Genomic DNA, 22,570 nt, shown 5'->3' with positions numbered 1-22,570 from the left:
CGCTCATCACTTGTTATGACGCCCAGAAGCTGACCTGTGTCCAGCGAGCGTATGCCAGAGTTCCCACAACTTCCACACCTCCTCCTCCTCGCACTCTTCTTCTCTGAGCTCTGCTGAGCCGGCACAATCTTGCGCTCTGTTTCGCAAAACCTCAACCTTGTGTTCTCTTTCCTCCCCTCCTTCTCTGCCTTCTCCTCTCCTCTCCTCTCCTCTCCCCTCCTCTCCTCTCCTCTCCTCTCCTCTCCACTGAGCTCAGTGCAGCCGCTGATGTGTGCTGTTATCGGCAACTGCATTTACTGGGCATTCCCTATCTGTCTCCATTCAGCGTTGAGCCATCTATCTATCTCCTCCTCTTTTCCCTCCTCCTCTCGCCCTCTCTCCCTCTCTCTCTCTCTCTTTCCCAGCTCCTCCTCTCTGTCCGAGAACCAATCATGCATCAAGTGTTGTCTGCAGCCCACCCCACTGTTGACCCTATGCCTTTAATAAGAGTATCATCACTATGATTTTTGCCTAAACAAGTTAATACAATTGTACAGCTATTAGCCGTTCACGATGTCCATATATAAAAAAAGCAACAAGAAAACCCGCGAATGCTAGAAATACCATTTATTTGTAATCAAAATGAAACACTAGCTGATCCACATGCCAAAGAAGAAATCTTTACATTCACACTTCACATACCATATTACTTGACCCCAACCGCCCCCACCCCTCACATGACCTTATTGAATGAGCCTCTAATTAAATTCATCATAATTGCAATTCTTTCCAGGCAGTTCTCTCTTTGAGTTATCGAGGCATTTAGCTGTCATTAGTGTTAAAATAAGAACGATTGCACGCGTGACCGTTCGCTCGATGGTGCTTCACAGCCCTCGGATCGTACCCTCTCAGTTCCTTGTAAGGAGTGCCGATAAATAAATTGCCAGCGCCTCTATCTTAGGAATTATAGCGCCATTTGAAGCATGGAAACTAGATAGTGGCTTACAGATATTCAATGCTTTCCTAGCAAGAGCCAGGGACATAGTCTGGATTAGCTGCCGATCATTCTCTCATTCTTGGAAAGATGATGAGGAATTATGTTAGGTCCTGTTTTAATCTGAAATAAAGTGCCACCATGTATCAACCAGTGTTTTATACTTGAAATTAAAATGTCCCATTAATGTTTAATGCTACTGAAAGATAATGTAATTAACCTATAAGGTAGCACTGTATCCTTGTAATTACCTGGGATATTTTACAGGTAACTGGTTTCATTACTTCACCTACAGATAAGACAGTCTGGGTTCATTACTACCCAAATGCTTCAGTTACTTTAGTCCACATGCTTCGGTTAATTAGCACCTCAAATCTGATTGATGAAAAGGTGTGGATTTTGGGCTCTGACAGTAGTATGGTAAAATACAGTGAAGTTTTCTCTTGTAATAATGTTGATTGTTGTTTGAACATTTAAGCACTGGCAGAAAAACAGAACCCTTTAAAATGCATTGTTCTAAAAAAAACGATCAACTAAAGAGTGGTTACAGTAACTAGTCAGGCCACATGACGCCATCCCAACATTGATTATTTTCTTGTAACAGCACATGCCATCATGGTTTATTCCTTCCAGCTGGATTTGTTGTATAATGTTATAAATTATGATAGAATACAGTTTTGATTATTTGCCTGTTTTTATCCCCCACTCAGTCCCTGGTTTACATCTGTAGCTTTGATGAATCCTAATCATAACCATCATTCTTTACAATATGCCATGTGGATAAATGATTATACTTTAAAAGGCACTTAAAAACTGGAAAAAAAGAAGTTGGTATGGTAATTAAGGGGTTTCCACAATTTGAATTTGTCTATTTTTAAGTTGAAATATAAATCAAAGCACAGGTTGTTCACATTTCTTGAAAACACAGCAGATATATGGTAATCTTGATAATGTACACGCTTCATGCTACATTTGCTTTATTTAAAAAAACCAAGTATCTGTGTGTCTAACTGTGTATAAAACCATTTCTACAATCGTAGACTTAGACTTCCTTTTGGGGGAAATCCACATCAATAGAAAATGACCTTGAGGCTTTCTGTATCTGTGTATGGCCTCAATAGAACAGATATAAAAGGCACCAACCTAAGCAACATTTGTTTGCTATTAAAAAGTCACAACTAAGACAAGCTACATCAAGCGATGCATGCTGAATTACTGAATTAAATATTATTGATGTACAATGTACATACAACACTGAATTCAGCAGTGATCCTGAGAGTTAATTAGTATTAAATCGTCAGTATGGCATTAATATAGAGACTGAGGGAATACACACACAAGCCGAGCTTACAGACAGATGGAGGAACATGTAGCTCGATGCTCTTATGCTAAACCTCAGTAATACCTTGTTTGCCTATGGCTTGGCTCTAATCCATTTCTTCATTTTTCGCTAGAGACAACAATCCGGATGAACCTGTTGGAATAGACTAACGACACAACAACAAATCTAAGCGATCAATTAGCCGGCTGCTTTAACACTACACAAGAAGCGCTTTCTTTTTTGTCGTCGCCCAACCCACAGGATACACACGGGGCAAACAATCAGTTTCATGGCATCCCTGCTCAAAATCACTTACTAGTTAAGCAGCTCATGCTCCCACCCTATTAGATCTGCAGAATTGGTTTTACTTTGTAAGCAATAATTTGGCTAGTCTATCTAAAGCGAAACAGTCAATCTTAGCTGTTTGAAATCATTCATTATGCAGGCTATTTTTTTTTCTGCAGCCATGCCTGCCACTTCATTTATTTAGCCTTAACAGATTTATAATATCTGTGCTATTAAGAGCAACAGCATAGAAACACACTGTGTCGACTAACACAAAAAGAAAAGGGTTCGACCAGAGCTCAGAGCTCCCCTGATGCTTGGATTCAATACGGTCTGCCTCAGTGCTGAACGTCAGCAAACTAATATTCATTAGGACGCTACAGGGGGCTTAACACTACTGAGCAGATAAGGCTCGCTAAACAACGTATCCCGTGTTCAATACAATTGTGCATCCACACAATCACTCATACAGATGCACAAAGACAACAAAATACAAGCAAACAGACAAGACAAGGTACCTTAGAGATTGAAATGTATTCAGCTGACTCAGACAGAGCTTGGAAAGACAGGTGAAAACTTTAATACGTTTTTTTTTTTTTTTTTGGAAAATAGAAAAGCAAGTCGCATGTCGATGTGGACTTAAACTTACATTACAAAGGGCTCAAAAATCCTGTCAGTTTTCAATCTGGTATTTGTTCTTGCAATAGATTTCATACTGCAATAGAAGACAACAAGTTACAAGGTGTGTAGCTTTAGTTCTTAGAAGACTTTTTTTGCGGACAAATCCTCCATAGAAAATGACCTGAAGGCTACCTGTATCTGTGTATCGCTTGAATAGGATCCAATTCAAATATAAAGGGCGGCAACCTGAGCAACATTTGTTTTTTACAAAAATGTTACAACTAATACAAGCTTTATCAAGCGATGTATGCTGAAATGATGAATTAAATATCATTAGTAATAGGGACTAGTAACAATCTGACGAAATTACTCATTTCTTTATGATCAGTGATGAAGAATGTTCTAGACTAATATTAAACGTTTTAATGTAAACAATATATGATCGTGGATTAATAAAGAATATTCAGCAATTTTGTTAGTCGCACAGTGAGTCATTTGCTTCTGTGTGCAGGTGAACTGAACACATTTTCCCTTCACAAAAACATTGAGGCATTATGAACCAAACGTACACATTTACTAGTAGTGCAATAGAACAGTATTAATCTAGTTATTCATTTGTAAACCATTTGACATTGGTAACTCTGGTGATCATGCGTTATTCTAAGCCTTAAATCTGCCTATGCAAGGTATTGATAATTACAATAAAATGATAATGACAGCATCATGCTCAAAACAGTAAAATAAGGCTTATATCTCGATCCACATAATCCTGACCATAAGATTTGTATGTGCTTTTTGAACATCCCATTCTACATGTAATCCCCATTTGCTTTTATAAAAACCTTCACTCTAAAACTAGCAAATAGATGAAGCAAACAATGTCTACTCAAAGTACAAGATGCAAAATTCAGAATTTTTGTGTGGTTTAAATAAGGTGTGAAATAATCTTTTACCGAGACCTTATACTTTAAGGCTCAATCAATAGATTTGATAATATGAACCCTTAGTTTTTGATACATAGCAGGCGTATTTTTCATGACCATCCATCACTAAATAACAGTGATCCTTCCAATGAATGTAGTCATGACTTGCTTACAACGTGGTCTGAAATCTGTATACTGTGTTGCAGTGATAGTGCCTTACCATTTTCCTCAAGCAGAATAAATCTGGCAGCTCATGCAACATGCACACTGCAAATACCTACTGTGAGGAACAGAGATCAGCTACAGAGAGAAACAGAATAATGAAGAGAAGTGTTCGGCTCTTTTCTGTGCTTAACACTGCTGTTCGGGTGTGATAAGCACTTGCAAGGAAACGTGTACTGCAGCACGGTTGTGCATCTCCCTCACCTCATCCAATAGCTTCTTCCTTGTGAAACATCACCAGACCCTTTAACATACAGCTGACCAGGTTTAAAGTTAAGGATGACTCTATTTCAGCAGCAGTGTGGCTCTGTAATAAGAGCGAGTTTAATGTCTGCCTAAGTAGATTGTTGTAATGTGTTATAGGGGGAAAAAATTGCAATGGAATGTAGAAAGCGATCAATGGCCACCACATGCGAATTGGAGACCCGGTTTGCAGCGTTTATAAGATGAAGCCGCTTTAATCAGCCTGTTTCTGCTCTATAGCGGCTCAACCAGCAGACCTAGAAAATCAGGTTAGATTGAAATCTAGAAAACAATATGTGTAGAAAGGAGTGTTTTTTCCCCTAACAAGAAGTTTTGTATAACTGCAGAATTCGAGGAGAAGTCATGAGGTCCAGAGATGATTTATGAAAGCTCGGAGATCTCCGCAGAACTAAATCCACTGAGACGGTGGAATTAGTAGAAAAGCAACTGACACACATTCTTCTGGATATGACTACAAACTCAAAGAATGAATGTTAATTTGCATGAGCAATGCGGTAATCTGAGAGCGCAGTTAACGGGCATGTAGTCTGTGATTTGCAGAGAATAAGTCTGCAAATGATGTGCAAAACACGGGTAGAAAAATATATGTAAATGAGCTTCTGTTTATACATAATGTTCTTGGTAGAGGCTCTGAGTTCACATCTCAGAGAGAATCCTGAAAAATTCAACTTAACCTGAAACTTAAGCATTATAATGCCAACCTAAAACAGAGATACGAGTAGCAAAACTGTTTCATGTACGTTATGAATAAATGAGGTTTAGCCCTGAGTGTGAATTCTGCTAAACACAGAGAATGTGACTGGCAACATTTTCAACAAAGGTTCTGGGCAATAGTTCTGTGAATATATAACTGAGCACAGGACCACAAGAAGTAATCGTTTTGAGAAACATCCTGATGCATTTTGTCTTCACTCCAAATTTAATACCTGCTCCTAAGAAGTATTAGTTGGTTCTAGTAATGACTTTAAGTCATAGTACATTGCATTTGGGTGCAATTTGATGTAATTTTCATGGACCTCATCCTATATTTTGTAAAAAAAAAAAAAATTATATTCATGTTAAAAAAAATTTTGCTCATCACGAAAAATGCTCACAATGTAGATGCTTGCAGCTTGCAAACTGTTGCGGGTGTTATTAAGTGTGGTTCACATCGTGCCCAATAGGATATGGCACAGAAAGGCATAGAACGCACTGTATTTGAAGTACAGCCTGAGAAAGACAAGAGCCGTTTCAGTTAACATTCTGGGGACTGTTGTGGTGCATGTACAGGTGCAAAAACAGCCCCTGAGTATCGGACCACACACAATTCTTACAAATAACCATATGCTACAAGGCCACACTGCACCGACCATCAGCTAACAGCAGCTTGACTCCGCCAAGTCTGGCAATTTGCACAAGAGCATGCCAGCAAGGTTATACTTAGACATTCAGCTCAATTATCTACCTTTCATTACTCATATAAAAAAAGCACTATTTTCAGCTTAATACAAAATGCGTGAATACAGTCAAGTTTCTACAGCAACATCAGGAATCATCAGGACACATGTAACTTGTTAACATCATTAAAGAGCCTGTGGGGTTAACGCCATGTTCAAGAAAGCGTTTAAATTGTTTAATAAGGTTAGTGTGTTGAGTGATAAGGTCAAATCACTGCCTAATTATAGTCACAACTGCACTACATAAAGTGGCTGAACAACCAGTAGACTTGGGCTCCGTAGTGAAGTTTCCTTCATATAAGGATATTGGATTGTATAAAAGAAGTGTATAAATCTTTATTTATATATACGTTTTATGAATACTTCATGCAATGTCATAGTTCTTTGGTTCCTCACATAAATGTTACCCTAACCATTCAGTAGAGTGTACACAATATGGTGATACACAATATGGATTTATTTATTTGGATGCCTGAATTTCAAGTCACTCTTCTCCAAACTGTCACCAAAAAGTTAAAGAAAAAACAATTTTTATTAGATGTCTTTGGATGTGGTACAATAAAATGTTCTATTCACTTCAACTAGAAGCCATAAATTTGTTCCAGCATGCCTCTGTGCACAAAGCGAGCTCCATGAAGATATGATTTACATGGGTTAGAGTGGAAGATCTTGAATGGCCAGCTCTGACCTCAACCCTTATGAACACTTTTGAGATGAATTGGAACACTGCACCGCACCCAAATACTCCACATCCTACATTAGTACCTGACTTACTAACACCTTTGAGGCTGAATGAGCACAAATCTCCCAAAATCTAGTGGAACATCTTGCCAGAAGAATGGAGGTGATTATAACAAAATGTGGAATATGAGGGATATTCAAAAAGCAAATACGAATATAATGGTCATGGGCCCACAAACTTTTGTCCATATAGTGTACTTATAAAAACAAAAAAGCCTTTACTATAATTTGACTCTGATGTATCATAAAGAAGATACATCAGCTGCATTCTAATGTAAATCAGCTTGGAAATACAACCTGATTTTAGCAAAAGTTTTGTTACATGATTTTGATGTAATTTATCTGTTGAAAAAAGTCCTTTATAAATGCTAATGTAAATTTTTGGTACTTGTAGCTTTTTCAAGGACTTTGACTTTGTAATGTAAATCACACATAGGTTAATATAAACACTGCCTTTAAATAAAGGGCTATTGCTTTTGATAATGATTAATGACTGTGTATTATCTGCACAAACAACCTTATAACCTGCTTATCCAATTCAAGGTCACTGGGCAAATCTAGACTTTTAAATCATGACTTTTGACTAATGGACACTTGAGTTCAGTTTGTTCAGTATGTAATACACAGAATTGACACCAAACCTGCTATGTTTTCGACATTTGTCATTGAGGAATTTTATGTCACATCTCCAGGTGCTGAAATTCTGTTTAAAATAGATATCTATCCATAGTTTGTTACCTCGCTTCTAAAAATGATTTAGAAACGCTCCAGGTATTGGCCTTTATCATGAATCATTGATTGACTCCAAATCCTGAAATCTAAAAATATGCTAAAAAAAAGAAAAGTCAATTGAGTTGAGGTAAATGGAACACTAAGTCATGTATAACCTTAGCATAGTCACGTATAATCTTAGCATAGAGCTCTACTTAAGTCTTTATCTTACTTTTATATAACATTTTATAGAGAAAACGATGATTGCAGTGCAAAGAAGGGAATGAAACATTTTTAGTTTTTCAGTTTAGTCTCATATAATGTGCTGTTGGAAAATTTGTTATCTCATTCTCCAGTTTGGATGTCAAGCACATTGCCTAACTGTTTCATCATTCATGCTGGTTTGATATTATTGTTTGGTTTATTTAGATTTATGTAAATTCAGAGTGACTTACAACTGAGCAGGGAAGGGTTTAGGGCTCAAGGGCCCAGCAGTGGCAGATGGTGGTGGTGGGATTTGAACCTGTGACCTTCCGATCCAGAGTCCAATGTCTTAACCACAAAGCTATCACCTTCTACCCTTTATTAACAGTTAAACCATTTAAGACTGTCTTTTATATGCACATCACAGTTTTGCCTCGATGTCTGGTCTTTCTCACCTGACATAGTCACTATTCTCAAACTAAAATATCTATTTTACAGTAATGTCAAAAAATGTACATCATTTAAAGGAAGTTTGAAATGTCGTGTTTAGTTTAAAGAAGAGCGAAGTACGTTTCTGACATCTTCGAGCTGAGATAGTACAAATGACCTGGCAGACGCTCAACACGTTTATGTCTCCTGTCAAGTCTACGGTGACCAAGCAGCAAACCACATGGAGAGAGAACTCACATAGGGGAGACTGTGCCTGAGAGACCCTATGCCTTCATTCAGGTAATGCACATCAAGCAAGAATACATGACAGAGGAGAAAGGAATGAGAAGGGAAACCAGCAAAAATCAAACCACGCAAAACACAAGCCAAGTTGGACATTAGCATTCAGAGGAGCGGTAGTGTCGTCTCTGGTCCTGTCAGCTCAAATCACACTGCTCATTGACCATTATCCTCACACACCATGGAGTTCTTTTATTTACTAAATCATAACGGCTACACATAACAATGAATACAAAATGCCACAATGCTTCACTTGCTTTCATTTTGTTTCAACACATCCTGCGTTTCCATCTTTGATACAATACCGATATCAAAGCTGGGAGGTCCAGCATATAACTCGGACAGATTCAATATTCTGACTGATTGTGCTTTCTATTCTTGCGCATTATACATTATGGATTAGCTTATTTAAGAAAAACTGCTGGGTGTGAGCTTATGTAAAGGCAGCAGGTTTAATTAAAGTTTGTTGGAAGCAGCAAATTATAAAATTCTCGGCAGGAAAAACGCTCAAGTTCCCATGTGTTAACAATCCATCTACTCAGGCTTCACACCACTACACAAAAATGAAATAATGATCTGACACTTTTTCTGATTCAATCCTGTGAATAACTTGACTGTCACAATACACCTCTTGCACATCAACAAAGGAAGCGGAACATGCAAAAATTGCTCCTCTGCTGTTTCACATAATGTGGCAACAGAAGATCTCTCCCAGTTGCCTCAGTTTTTCTGAGAATACAAGCACCGAATATTTCCATGTTTTCAGATCAGGACTGTTTCAAGATAGACTTAAAACTTAAAACCAATATGCGCTTCTATACACGGAAACCTTTTTTGGGAACTGAAATAAGAGTGTGTGAAGTAGCACATTATTTGTTGTTGTAATAACAGATAATTACAGAGGAAGCAGAAAATAGTGCATCCAGAGAGGACAGGTACAGTCATGTGCAATAGTTTGCCAATATCCCTAGGATTTAAAATATAATAAGAAGTAGTGGGCAGAGTTTAGCATATAGCAGAGGTAAAATGTGTATGGCTAAACGACATTGCCGAATCTTAAAATACATCTAGATATACTTCTGAAAATTATTATACCATTTTGCATGTATCCTAAACACGATTGGTCAAATCAGAGTAACACCAAAAGTGCATCACAGACATTATAAAAACAAGTTTCTAATTACAAAGTTCCCATTTAATTCAAAGTGTGATTGAAATCCCACTCAGCTAGCAAAGTTTTAAACAAACTTCTCTTCATATACTGGATGTTTAAACTGGTTCCTTATGCAACATGGCTAAGTGCATGATGATATTTATGGATTCTTGAAGTTAAGGTTTCAAAGTATTGCACTGTATTGGAAGAAAAAGTCAATAAGAAAAGAAGAAAGGATTTACTGCTTGAAGAATAGGACAGTGGTTTCATTCAAGATTCTTTCGACATTTTGTGTAAAAAAAAATACAGTTGGTATTATTAATATATTATTAGATCTTTAGTTTGTCATAGATGAGCTAGGTTTAGACAAAGAGAACTAGTTTTAAGAGAGATGAATAAAAGGGATGTGGTTTATGAGTCTGTGGCTATATACTGAGTTGTCAGTGTGACACTGACCTGTGATGTCATTCCACCTTTCTGTGTGAACCTAAAGCCTATTTCCAGCATGGAAACTATGTCATTATATCAGTTTTCGTCTCCAGACACGGAGCAGGTAACCGAGCCTATAGAGGGCTCTATTCTTGTGGCAATCCATCATAAACATAATCACTCCAGTATTTCATGGAAAAGGTTTTCCAGGACAGGAAAGTAGGCCGAGATCTATGCATAAAAGTCGCTGCATTTAAAGATTAACAGGAACTACATAGTTCACTTTGGTCAGGCTGCTTTAACACAACCTTATAATAGCAGCTGGCCCTTACAGGCAGGGAGGAGGTGGAGAAAAATGAGAAGATGGTTGAAGGTGGGCACAGCATGAGACTAAAATGCTGACACAGCTCCTGGAGGGCAGAAGAATTAAATCCATACATCAACACCTCCACTCGCATGAACACTATGCTGCTTACTACACTGGAATATGCTGGGGATTTTCTTTCCAATTAGTTTCAATTGGTGAGAAAGAAAATCATAAATAAAAGGTGCTGTAAATATGTATTTTAAACCTCCTAAGGAAAGATCAGAGGTAGGAAGTCACTGGACCCAGATTTTTTATTTTCAGGGTATTAGATTTTATTTACCTTTACAAGCCCAACACTTGCTAAACAACCAAAACAATCGAACAAGGTACAATCAGACTGACAGTTAAATAAATTATATTTAAATTGTGTACTTAATGAAAGAATGTGCAGGAAAGTAAAAAAAATGGCAAAATAATAAAAACAAGGAGATAAAATAAAAATCTAATAAAATCCAAAAATAAAAAGTTGTTATATAGCGCTTCTGTTCACTGTGTGCAGTATACTTTGGTCAAACATGTAAAGTGAAATAAAGACACTGGCCAGTCGCAAATAATAACTATATGGAATGAGTAAAGACAAATACACAGCTTTAAGTCAATCTCTGATTGACTTTTTCCTCAAAGGCAGAAGAGGATGAGGATTGTGGTTACGTACCGTAATGACTATTAAGCGCACCCATATATAAGATTTTTATTTTAAAAAATGTTTTTGTCTACACTGAAACTAATGAACTTTACACAGGCTTTAACGAAAGACAGTGTCTGTTACACAGTGTAATGGGTTAAATATGTTGTGACTCCTTTAAGAGCAGAGCGGCATTTTGGGAATAGCCTGCCGCCGTTTTCCGGTATTACTGCATGTGTGCATGATGCTCATTTCTAAGTTTCTTTGACTAACCCGTAACGCTGTTGCCAAGTAAAATAAAAAAGCACGAGTTTTGGGAACCTGTCTGTGCTTATATGATTTCTGTTGCAACTGGCGTTAGCGAGCTATCCCATGACCCAGACTCAACACGCTACAATGGCTTTTATCTAAACAGTGGTCTACCAAGAAAGTCATTGTTCACTGTCTACCTTCTTCCTTTCACAACGATTTCTCTCGGGAGTTTTTCTTTTAGCATCGTCATGCGTTTAAAAATCACCCGAAGCCGTGCAGCTCAGAACACAGGTGAGGTGCGTTTTTTCATTTCCGTTCGGAAATTTCTTTGGTCTATTGTTATGGGGCTCAGTTTTTTGGATTGAAGTTTGTGAAACCGGGAAAAACCCAGGAAAAATCCATAAATAAGCCGCTTCGTTGTGTAAGCCGCGGGGTTCAAACCGTGGGAAAAAAGTAGTGGCTTATAGTCCAGAAAATACGGTAGTTACCGCAACCATTTAATTCATGTACTTGTTCATGTCCCTTCAATTGCATTAATACAATTAACATCTAGACTTTACTTAAGTATTTCCATTTAGGGAGACTATTACTTTAACTTCAATACATTTCAAAGTGAAAAATCTTATTTTTTACTCGACTATATTTTACAAAATCAGTCGTTCCTTTTTAATTATGAGTGGATAAAAACGTAAATTGTCAAGCACGCAGCAGGCCACCAATCAGATTAAAGCAGGCGCTCTGTTTTGAACTTGTTTTGGTTGCCACTTGGCGGTATCTACTTAGCATGAACATACAGTTCAGTGTCAGTTCAACAATAAGCAGAGCATTTTAAGAGTAATACATTAACGAAAAAAACTCCTGACTCCTGAAGGTTTGGGCTCATAATCATTTCAAATAGATACCAATCAGTGTTGACTTATTAATATCATTCAATGAACAGATTGGTGTGTTAAGAGTAACATTAATCTTTTCCAGCAGCGAGCTGTGCATTTGGTACCTGGGCCTTCAGTGAGGACTTACAATCCACCTCTTAATACCATCACTATCAAATCGTAGTTATAGAAACCATCAATACTATACAAAAACGCAATATAACAACGTGTGGCATTACAGAGAGAGAGGCATTTCACATATGGACCCTCTACACTATAACCACAACTGTGCACCTACATCATCTGGAGCATTTCAGAATCAATATTTGTCTAATAACACGAGAAAAAACATTAAAAATGTAAATAAAATTCAACCTACTTACCAGAGTTGCATACCCATAATTTGCACCGCTCCTCAGAGGCTGTAATCCAGTGGTACCGCTCGTATTCACTGGTCTGGAAGTGGTGAACAAACCCTTTCCCGGGCTGAGACACGCTAGCTAGCTTCGAGGTTGGCCAGCCTCTCCTCACGATGTCTAGCTTTTCTTCAAAATGTATTTTTAAGTATGTCCGAAACCAAATCAATTTCTCTTCCTCCGTAGGCATAAAAAAGTCTAACTCAGATTTATTAATGTGTGCAAAACTACACACGTATTTTGCCAGTCGAACTATAACAGAGGACACCAACCAATCAGAGGACGGAAAAATGAGGACGCTATTCTTTGAGGCGAATATGAAATCTGATTGGTTAAAGAAACAGACCCATTTCTAATATTCTCTATGGCCAAAGAGTCACCAGTATTAACTTTGCAGGCCCTGGGCAGATTAGATTGACATGGCAGCACATAGAGGGTGAAATCTGATTGGACAAAAAATCTAACATCCACATACACATACTGGAAGCAGTGCAGCCTAAAGAAACGCTACGAAATGAAGAGAATAAACTGTTGGGAATAAATTAATATAATTTTTTGGAACAAATATTAGAATTAAGGTTGTAAATGTAGTTCGGTGCTTCTGATAATGTTTAGGCCAGCAGAAAAGGCTTTGCTGGCCCTGACCGCCCGTCATTGGTCTTTTCACATAAACTGAGTTGATTAAGCAAAGAGTCTTGTGCTTATCTTGTGATAATAAGACATTATAGCCATAAAAGATCATAGTACTTTGGTGACTTAAGTACATTTGAAGGCAAATACTTTTGTACTTTTACTCAAGGTAGCACTTTTACGGCAATAATAGTTTACCTACTGTATCTCTACTTTCACTCAAGTACATTGTTTGTTTACTTTGTCCAGCACTGCTTACTGTAATTTGTGACACAGACCTCATAACAAAGCTCAACCCATCTTAGTATAAAGGCTGCAGAAACATATTATAATATATGTAATATATTATAACATTATATACACATTATACTGTAAATGTGTACATTTATTACATTCGAATAACATATATGAAATTTTTACAACACCACAAAAAAATTGAATTCCTCTATTAGAGTTCATTTTACAGTCAACCCTTAATGCACACAGAAGCCTTGTCAGCCCTTGGTGATAATCAGTAAGAAATTAACCTCAAAGGAACAACAGTGATCCTGAACACACCAGCTGGCTCGAGGCTCCCTGTGAGATACAGAGATTCAAGCAGACAGTGTGATGCACAGACACAGGCTAAGGTCCTGGCATTCGGCCTATGATCCTGCTTGGCTGAGTTTTCGAAGTATGGCCCAGGCTACTGGAGTACAGATGGTGTGGAGTCAAGAGGAAAGAGGCAGCGGACCCTGTTAAAGCACCCTAGGTACCTTCCATTTGGATTAGACCATTGTGGATCCCATCGGATCCAGGAAGCAAACCAAGCGCGGATATAAAAACTGGCCAATGGCCTAATCTATCCCTATGAAAACCCAGCAAGTGGTGCCAGAAATGGTGGGCATAGAGGAAGCGTTTCAAAGTCTGTGAGAAATGGAGAATTGTCTAGAGCATGGACCTTGTATATCATTGTGTCAGGAAGAGTAATATCCCTACTAACACTGTAGAACCAACATTTATACACAGTAATAGTTCTATGTTTAAGACATTTTGGTCATCATTTATAAATCAGTACCCAGTAGTCTGTCAGAGTGTTAAGTTAATTAAATATTAATCTTTGGAATACCGTCATAGAAAATTCACAAAGTCTTGTACTCTTTAAGTAGTTTTACTCACACATGCTGTGTTTAATACACAGATTAATGAAATCATCACAAATCCCTCAGAGAACAGCTTGGACAAAGGAAGGAAAATATGCAAGTGCACTTTGACACGTCATCTATTTTAAATAACACTTCAGGCTATGGCTTCTCACTCAAAATGATCTACAGCTCAGAAATAGCATCATCGCCCCACATTGCAAGATCTGCCTAGCATGTGTAAAAATCATCAACCTGCCTTATGAAAGAAACATGCATACCTTCCAGCCTGGCCTTTGCTGCGCTTTGATTGTTCCACTCATAGCTCTGGGTGTGATGGTATGTGGCAGACCTTAATAATGAAATCTGGTTCTAGCATCAGTTTCTGCTAACATGCACAAAAAGCAGACCCCTTATGTATTCTTTTTTGTTGGGGACTATGCGAGAAGCTAGCCAAAAACTAGACAAATCTGTCAGCTTTAAGTGGACTTTAAGGGTGCGGGTTAAATATTCTACAGCTCCAAAAATGACCCATCACATAAGCAGTGCAGGGTGCAAGTATGTGTGTGTGTGTGTGTGTGTGTGTGTGTGTGTGTGTGTGTGTGTGTGTGTGCGTGTGTGTGTGTGTGTGTGTGTGTGTGTGTGTGTGTGTGTGTGTGTGTGAGTGTGTGTGTGTGATATACAGTTTCCTAGTGATGCTGGAATGAAGAATAGGATGCCCCATCCTAACCACTCGAAATAAGATGCCTTCTCCCACCTTGCCCACAAGATTTCTGTACAACGTCCAACTCATCTTCCCACACTGACCTTCAATTTGGAGAAAACATGTCCTGCCACTCCCTACTGAGCCACATTTAACATATAAATAAAATAGAGTGTATGGTTACAGCTGATGTTACAGATTGCTGTAAATACTTTCTAAAAAGTCTGTCCACACTAGATGAATGCAGAGCAGCATGGTACAAGAGCTGACAGCCACATCTATTTGTGGCACCTGTTTCACAGAAAATGTAAAAAGTCTGTGTATGTGTGTGGTGTGTTTGTGTGCATGTGTGCGTGTGTGTGTGTATTGGGGGTATAGGAGCAGATTTGCTGTAAAGTCATTCACTAATCCATTTTTGCACTTTTAGGCATCCATGATGCAGAGGCCCTGGCTCCAGGATGTCTGCTGTAGGTTATTACTGATGATCCACAGGTGTTTGTGTGTGTGCATGGGTGTGCATGTGTGTGCGTGTGTGTGGGTGTGTATGTGTTCAGCTGCCCTGTTGAATGCAAGACCCTTCTATATCTGTGATCTGCCTAGGTTTTCTTTTATTATTAAACAGTCCGATAGCTAGATAACTAGATATTTACTCCACAGTCCCAGAGGAACACCACCCCCTTCCATAAATAAATAAATAAATCTGGCTGAATAAGCAAAGAAATGTGTCTGGATAAGCAAAAATCAACACAACCACTCTTCAAAATCTAGTGGAACAAGAGTGGAGGTTATACAATAACAGTAAAAATGGGAGTTAATTGTGAAATAATTTGTACAAAAAGCACATTCGATTCAGGTTTACAACTACTTTTGTCAATATATGAGGTTGTATCAAAAGGTTTTGCGACTAGCTCTGTTCACAAGAAAGTATTTTATTTAGCTACGATAAGACACTATCACCTTCAAAATAGTCCCCTTGCACAGCAATATAGTGCTCCCAGCGTTCCTGCCACTTCTGGAATGTGTCCGGGAAGTCTTTTATTGCAGCGTGTCAAGCACCTTCTGTTTTTCGCGTTGGATCTACGCAGTGGTGTCAAAACGATGACCTTTAAACCGGATCTATATCTTAGGGAAGAAAGCAAAGTCCGCAGGAGCCAAATTTAAACATTTTGAAAAAAAGGGTGGGTGCGGAAGTGAGATCATGTGGATTGTTCTCCGGTGATCATCATGTACAAGTTTATTTATTCTTTTTTAAGGGGGTTGAGCTCGTTGAAGGTCTTCCTGATCTCTTGTAGTCCTACAGCGATGTTCTTCCGCTTTTGAAGCAGAAGATTTGCCCAGTTGCAGGCAGAATTTTACGTTTGCTCTTTATTCTAACTTGCTGTCCATGATAAAATTACTGCCTACAAACCCAAATAGCCACTCACAAAGGCAAAAACGAAAGCAGGTGGAGTTCGGTTCAGTAAATGACCATAAGCACATATTTATGGAACTGCTATCATTGCAACTATTTTCACTATGCCAAAAAGAGCAGCCAAACTTCACAACTAAATCTGATAAAGATGAATCTGAAGGAGATACAACGTGTTGTGGACTTGGAAGTGAAGTGTGTAAAAATAGCAGGCTACTCAAACTTCCTGTTATGATTAAACAGCCAATATAATCAGTGCAAGGTAGCAAAACAATAGAATAGAAAATGCTAGAATAGAAAATAGTATATAAAAACTATAGTATAGTCTAGTATAGTACAGTCCAGTATAGTATGTCTAGTATAGTCTAGTCTACTATAGTATAGTCTAATTTAGTATAGTCTAGTCTAGTATAGTCTAGTCTAGTATAGCATAGCCTAGTCTAGTCTAGTCTAGTATAATCTAGTAAAGTATAGTATAGTGTAGTATAATCTAGTGAAGTATAGTGTAGTATAGTATAGTCTAGCCTAATATAGTATAGTATAGTCTAATCTAGTAAAGTATAGTATAGTATAGTATAGTCTAATCTAGTATAGTATAGTATATTATAGTCTAATCTAGTATAGTCTAGTATAGTATAGTATAGTCTAGTCTAATCTAGTATAGTATAGTATAGTACAGTCTAATCTAGTATAGTATAGTATAGTCTAGTATAGTATAGTATAGTCTAATCTAGTATAGTATAGTATAGTCTAGTCTAATCTAGTATAGTATAGTATAGTCTAATCTAGTATAGTATAGTATAGTATAGTATAGTATAGTATAGTCTAATCTAGTATAGTATAGTATAGTATAGTATAGTCTAGTCTAATCTAGTATAGTATAGTATAGTCTAATCTAGTATAGTATAGTATAGTATAGTATAGTATAGTATAGTATAGTATAGTATAGTATAGTATAGTCTAATCTAGAATAGTATAGTGTAGTATAGTATAGTATATTATAGTATGGCACATATTGTATTATACATTTAGAGACATTTGTAAATATACTGTAACAGCTTCAGATTAATCCATTAATCCTGTGAAAGAAAAAAAATCAGATAAAGTTGAATATGTACATTTTAGCCCAGCCAGTTACTGATATTAATTACAGGACGAATACATATGGATTTCTATTGTAATATTGTGCACTATATATTGTGTCAATACAGTCTGAGTCTTTGTCACCAGACAATTCAATACAGACAACCAAGCGCATCCAAACTTCTAATTGAGAACACATTACTACATTACACACAAACCCAATACAAGGATAAAATATTACTCTTCCTATGCAATCATGTGCAATACTGACATTTATATTATCTCATGCAATCTTAAGACAAACGTCTAAGAACATCTAATATAAATAGAGAGAATATTAATATCAATATTCTGATTTTGGCTACAGGCTTTCAACCGCAGTGATTTCATACACCGCTTTTTTATATCGATATCTAAACATATATTTTATATTGTTGCTTTTGGAGCTTTGAGTAAGCCAAAAGTTTATGAGAATTAAATCCAATGTTTCCACTGAGGATTCAGCATATTCTTTGTTATTATTGCCAAAGGGTGATTTTTTTTTCAACTTTATCACTGACAGATTGAGGGTTATGTAGTATGGATGAAATGGCTGCAAGGATTTTAGCGCCAGACTTGCTGCCTCATTCCCCTCGCATTTTCTGTTCTCTAAGCAAATTACAACTGATGTTAAAATGCATGAGTTCTGTTCTTCTTGGTGTTGAGCAGCATGATAGTAAAGGCAACAAGCAAATATAAATAAACCATAATTTATTCTCTTTGTTATCGCTAGATTCGATTTACACTAAATTGGACACAGTGATTTATTTAAAAGACAAGACTTAATGCACATATAATACACAGCCGAAAGGGTTGTGAAAACCTGATCACACGTATATGTGGATCTTCTACTGCCACAATATTTAAAGCACAAAATTGTATAGGTTTGTTTGTACACTTTAGCATTACACTTTCCCTTCATTGGAGCCAATTGGCTCAAATATTCCAGTTTGATACTGGGCACAAAGTGAGTACCATGAAGACATAGTTTGCCAAAGTTGATATGAAAGAACTTAAGCGGCCTGCACAGAGCCCTGACCTCAACCTCGTTGGACACCTTCGGGATGAATTGGCAAACAGACTGCACCTCAGGCCTCATTGAAAAAGATCAGAGCTTGACCTTAATAATGCTCTTCTGGCTGAATGAGTCCCAACAGCCTTCCCAGAAGTGTAAAGGCTATTATGATGAGAAAATGAGGGACTACTAAAGAATAAAATGTTTAAAAAGCACAAATGGGTTTAAAGCCCAGGTGCCCACAGACGTTTGGCAATAAAGTGTACTGTATGTGCTGGCCAAATCAGAACTGAGTATCTTTCATTTTGATGCTATAAGTGAGAGATAATCTATGCCTAGGTGTGTGCTACATGAATTTAATAAATGCCATGAAGACACTAGTAAAATTTACAGCCATATAGAAATAGAAACAATATCCAACCTTGTTTCATTTAGTTGTGGATTTTGTTTTTAGCATGCATATGCTTTAATTTTCATCTCTTGCATAGTATCTAATTATACCAGACAGTCCACTCATCATGGTGACAGGACTTTCTTATCCTGTGAGCTGAAAGGTGACAGGATGATATTTAATAATTACTTTATCTGACACAAAGGCCAAGTCTGAGTCACAAGCACAGAGGACCTGAGATGCCTATGAATGTTTTGTATGTATGTGAACTCGGTGAGAAAAGTACAAACTCAAACAGGCAGAATTAGCTAAAGGTCACAGAGATAGTGTTGGTGAGTACTGAGTTGCTGGCATTATCCATTCTGGCATGACTTTTGTCTAGTTTATTGACACAGCTATTCATATTTTATTATATCACTAAATAAAAAAAAATTGGGACACTTTGGATGAAGGATTTGAAGCACAACCCTGACTGAATGAATTCTCTGTGAAGACTGCTGACAACACAGAGCACTGTGAGTTGAGACCCAATCTCCTGTATGAGGCAAAACAGCAGGCAATCTGTGAGAAGACACACGGAAACCACACTTGCTATTGTGTTTCATTAAATATAAATGGTTAAATGAATGAAAAATCAGTATGAGACCTCCAGAACAACCAGAGAGTTTATCTTGAGTAATTGCTGGAAAGTACTTAGCGTAGAAGCAACATGTAATTTGCTTAATTATTGAATTGCTACTCACATCCCTGGTATAACTATCTACTGCAGGGCACGGTGATTCATCTCTGCTACTAAATGCACACGTTTACCTAAGAAGAGATGACATTTGTATGTGTTTGACAGCCTGGAAAAACAAGGGGATGTCAGTAGGCTGAATACAATAAATAATTATAATACATTTTAATTTTGGGCACCTTTCAAGACACCCAATGTCACTATATAACGCAACAGGGTTTTCTACACAAAACGGACTTTGACACGTCAACAATAAATATTTCGAATTGGGTAAAGAGTGTGAAATTCCCAGGAAATTCCCCATTTTCTGCAATTTCTTAGACCTGCCCATCTGGTATTAATATCCATGCCATGATAAAAATTCACACCAATAACATTTAGATTTTATGCATTGCTCTGCTGCTATTTAATTAGCTGATCAGATAACTGCATGAACATGCATGTAAATACCCTTAGGAGTTCCTATCAAAGTGGACGATGAGTGCAATTGTCTTTTATAAACCACACTTACTTAATTGAAACACGTGAAGTAATGAATTATTTACAATTATTTCTTCTAAATCATTATTTGTATGTGGGATAATAAGCTATTTCTAAATGTAATTCAGTCATGAATATTTGAATTCCTATTGCCATTTAGTGAGATATTATACAAACATTTTTGTTGGGTTTATGTTAGATTTTATGCTTAAAATGGTGTTTAGGTTATATGAAGTAATAATTTTCCAACTAGCTGTTTTCTAAGTCTTTTAACTGTAATATTATCCATAGTCTGGTTTGAATAAGTATGGAAATTTGCATATATTTAATAAGAAGTAGCCTCATTTGCATAAATAATTGTAACATTTCAATACGAAAAGGCCTTCCAGCAATTAACCAACAAAAACTATTTGCCAAATCCATTATTTAAAAAATATCAGTTGTGGTGTCTTGCTGTATTTCTTAAACTCAATTTAAGGAAGATAAAAAACATTAACAAAGGCAATCAATCTAATAAAGTAGAAAACGGGTGAAAAAGTAGACAAAGTAAGCTATGCAAACACAAAATGTCCCTATTGCATTAGCTTTAAGCAAAATCGAAGCAAAATCGGAGGAACAATGTTGAGTAAAAGCCAGCAAATCTCTGTCCTTGTCCTAAGATCCAGCAGTGTAAAAGCAGGGCCGAGGTGCAGCACAGCTTTACTCCCATTGCTGGGTTAAGAGAGTGATTTATTGGCTTTGTCAAGAGCAGCTGTTGCAGGGACACGATTGCTTGACAGCAGCCTGCTTCAGGGAAGCAGCTTTTACTGAACGCATAAGAAGAGACACCAAGCTCAGGAACTGCAGCATCAACACACAACTTTGATAGACTTAAATCAGGCTGTTTGGAAATCGAAGACACTCAGTGATGGTTCCTGTGTGTTTTGATCTGAGAATCACTTTCGCACTTTTCTTTGTTAAACAGAGAAACGTGAGAGATGAGAAGGAGAAAAAGGTGTGCGTGAATGAGTTGTTATGGAACATGTCTTTTCTGTTCTGCTCCACTAGAGCCAAAGACTGAACTGTCACAGAGCAGATGCTCTAGGCAACATTTACACCTCACTATTCCCTATCAACCCTCTTCACACACACACACACACACACACACACACACACACACACACACAGAGGCATATATTTGTCCAACCACCTTGTGAGAACCATCCACTGATTTATTTATTAATGCAGCTGCTTATTTTAACGTCTACACCTAAATCTAAACCTAACCTTAATCTCATTGTAACCAAATGGGATTTTAAAATACAGTAACAGCAGCAGTTTTCGAACAAAAAAAGCTGTTTATCTCGTGTGGACCGGCACAATGTAACCACAAGGTCAAAACTGACACAAATTCCTATCTGTGTAGAGACATTTGATCACCCACTAAAAAACAAAATATACCCGACACACACACACACAGCCTGCAAAAACAGAGTCTGAACGAGAGAGGCCACTGCCAATTCTCCGAAATGTGATGAAAGTGCAGCTGTGATGGTGCAGTGTACTTCCTGAAGTAGTATATCTACTGATGCCTCAGGAAAGAAAAAGTCCCAAACATTAAAAAAAAAAAATTTAAATAGGGGGGAGTCGAATCAGTTACTCAACAACATTGCTTCTACATTCTGTTAGGGTCAGACATTTTATATAATGACTGTCCTTACTTGGGAAGTATAATGGTTCTGTATCTCTAAAGCTCCAGGGTTTACATTTCGATCCTTCAGTTTATTTTCTGTGATGTTGTTTATATTCTGCTTATGTCTGTGTGGGTTTGCTACAGGTTCTCCAGTTTCCTTCCACCTCCAAAAAACATGCCACTGGGTAGATAAATGATGCAAAATTCCCCCTAGGTGTGTGTGTGTGTGTGTGTGTGTGTGTGTGTGTGTGTGTGTGTGTGTGTGTGTGTGTGTGTGGTGACCTGTGATGCTACCTTATCTCAGCCAGAGTGCATTCCCACCTCACAACCACTGTTCCTGTGAAAGGCCATGGGTCTGCCACCACCTTGACCAAGATAACTTGGCAACTGAGGACCAATGACTCTGGTTCTGGTGATTCTTTTTTGTTTCCTACAGTACCTGATGACCTGGTCTTTTTTGGTGATTTTTACATTACAGAGATTACATTAAGGTTATTCAGACCTGAGATGAACAAGATTAAAGTGTTTAAAAATGGCAGCATGAAACGTGGAAAAAAGGTGATTCTGATCTCTGTCCCGTTTCCTTCTATCAGATATCTACCTGACGTCGGAGCAAACTGGGACTGTGTGAAAAAGTTCTAGCTTGTTTATTTCCGTGCGTTATGTCGACATTGCTAATAAATTAGGTGATGTGTGAGTTACTATAACAGATATGTTATACAATTTGCTCATTAGTGAATGACATTTT

The 22,570-nt window shown here is 37.5% G+C and overlaps 1 protein-coding gene across 4 annotated transcripts in view; it reads right to left on the bottom strand.

Annotated features, from left to right (window-relative positions):
- tspan9a (tetraspanin 9a) overlaps positions 1-22,570 on the bottom strand; it is a 217,080-nt gene that overhangs the window by 81,009 nt on the left and 113,501 nt on the right. Inside the window, exon 1 of one of the 4 annotated variants that reach the window (XM_046864448.1) lies at positions 15,956-15,974. The exons of the other annotated variants lie outside the window; for them this stretch is intronic. The gene's annotated coding sequence lies outside the window, so the exon portion shown is untranslated. Of the gene's footprint in view, positions 1-15,955; positions 15,975-22,570 lie in introns of those variants that run through there. 4 annotated transcript variants of the gene reach the window in all.

This window comes from Silurus meridionalis, chromosome 13, assembly GCF_014805685.1.
Source record: "Silurus meridionalis isolate SWU-2019-XX chromosome 13, ASM1480568v1, whole genome shotgun sequence".
Classification (NCBI taxonomy): Eukaryota; Metazoa; Chordata; class Actinopteri; order Siluriformes; family Siluridae; genus Silurus; species Silurus meridionalis.
The sequence above is the reverse complement of the archived record's forward strand: the minus strand, read 5'-3'. Positions and strand labels throughout refer to the sequence as shown.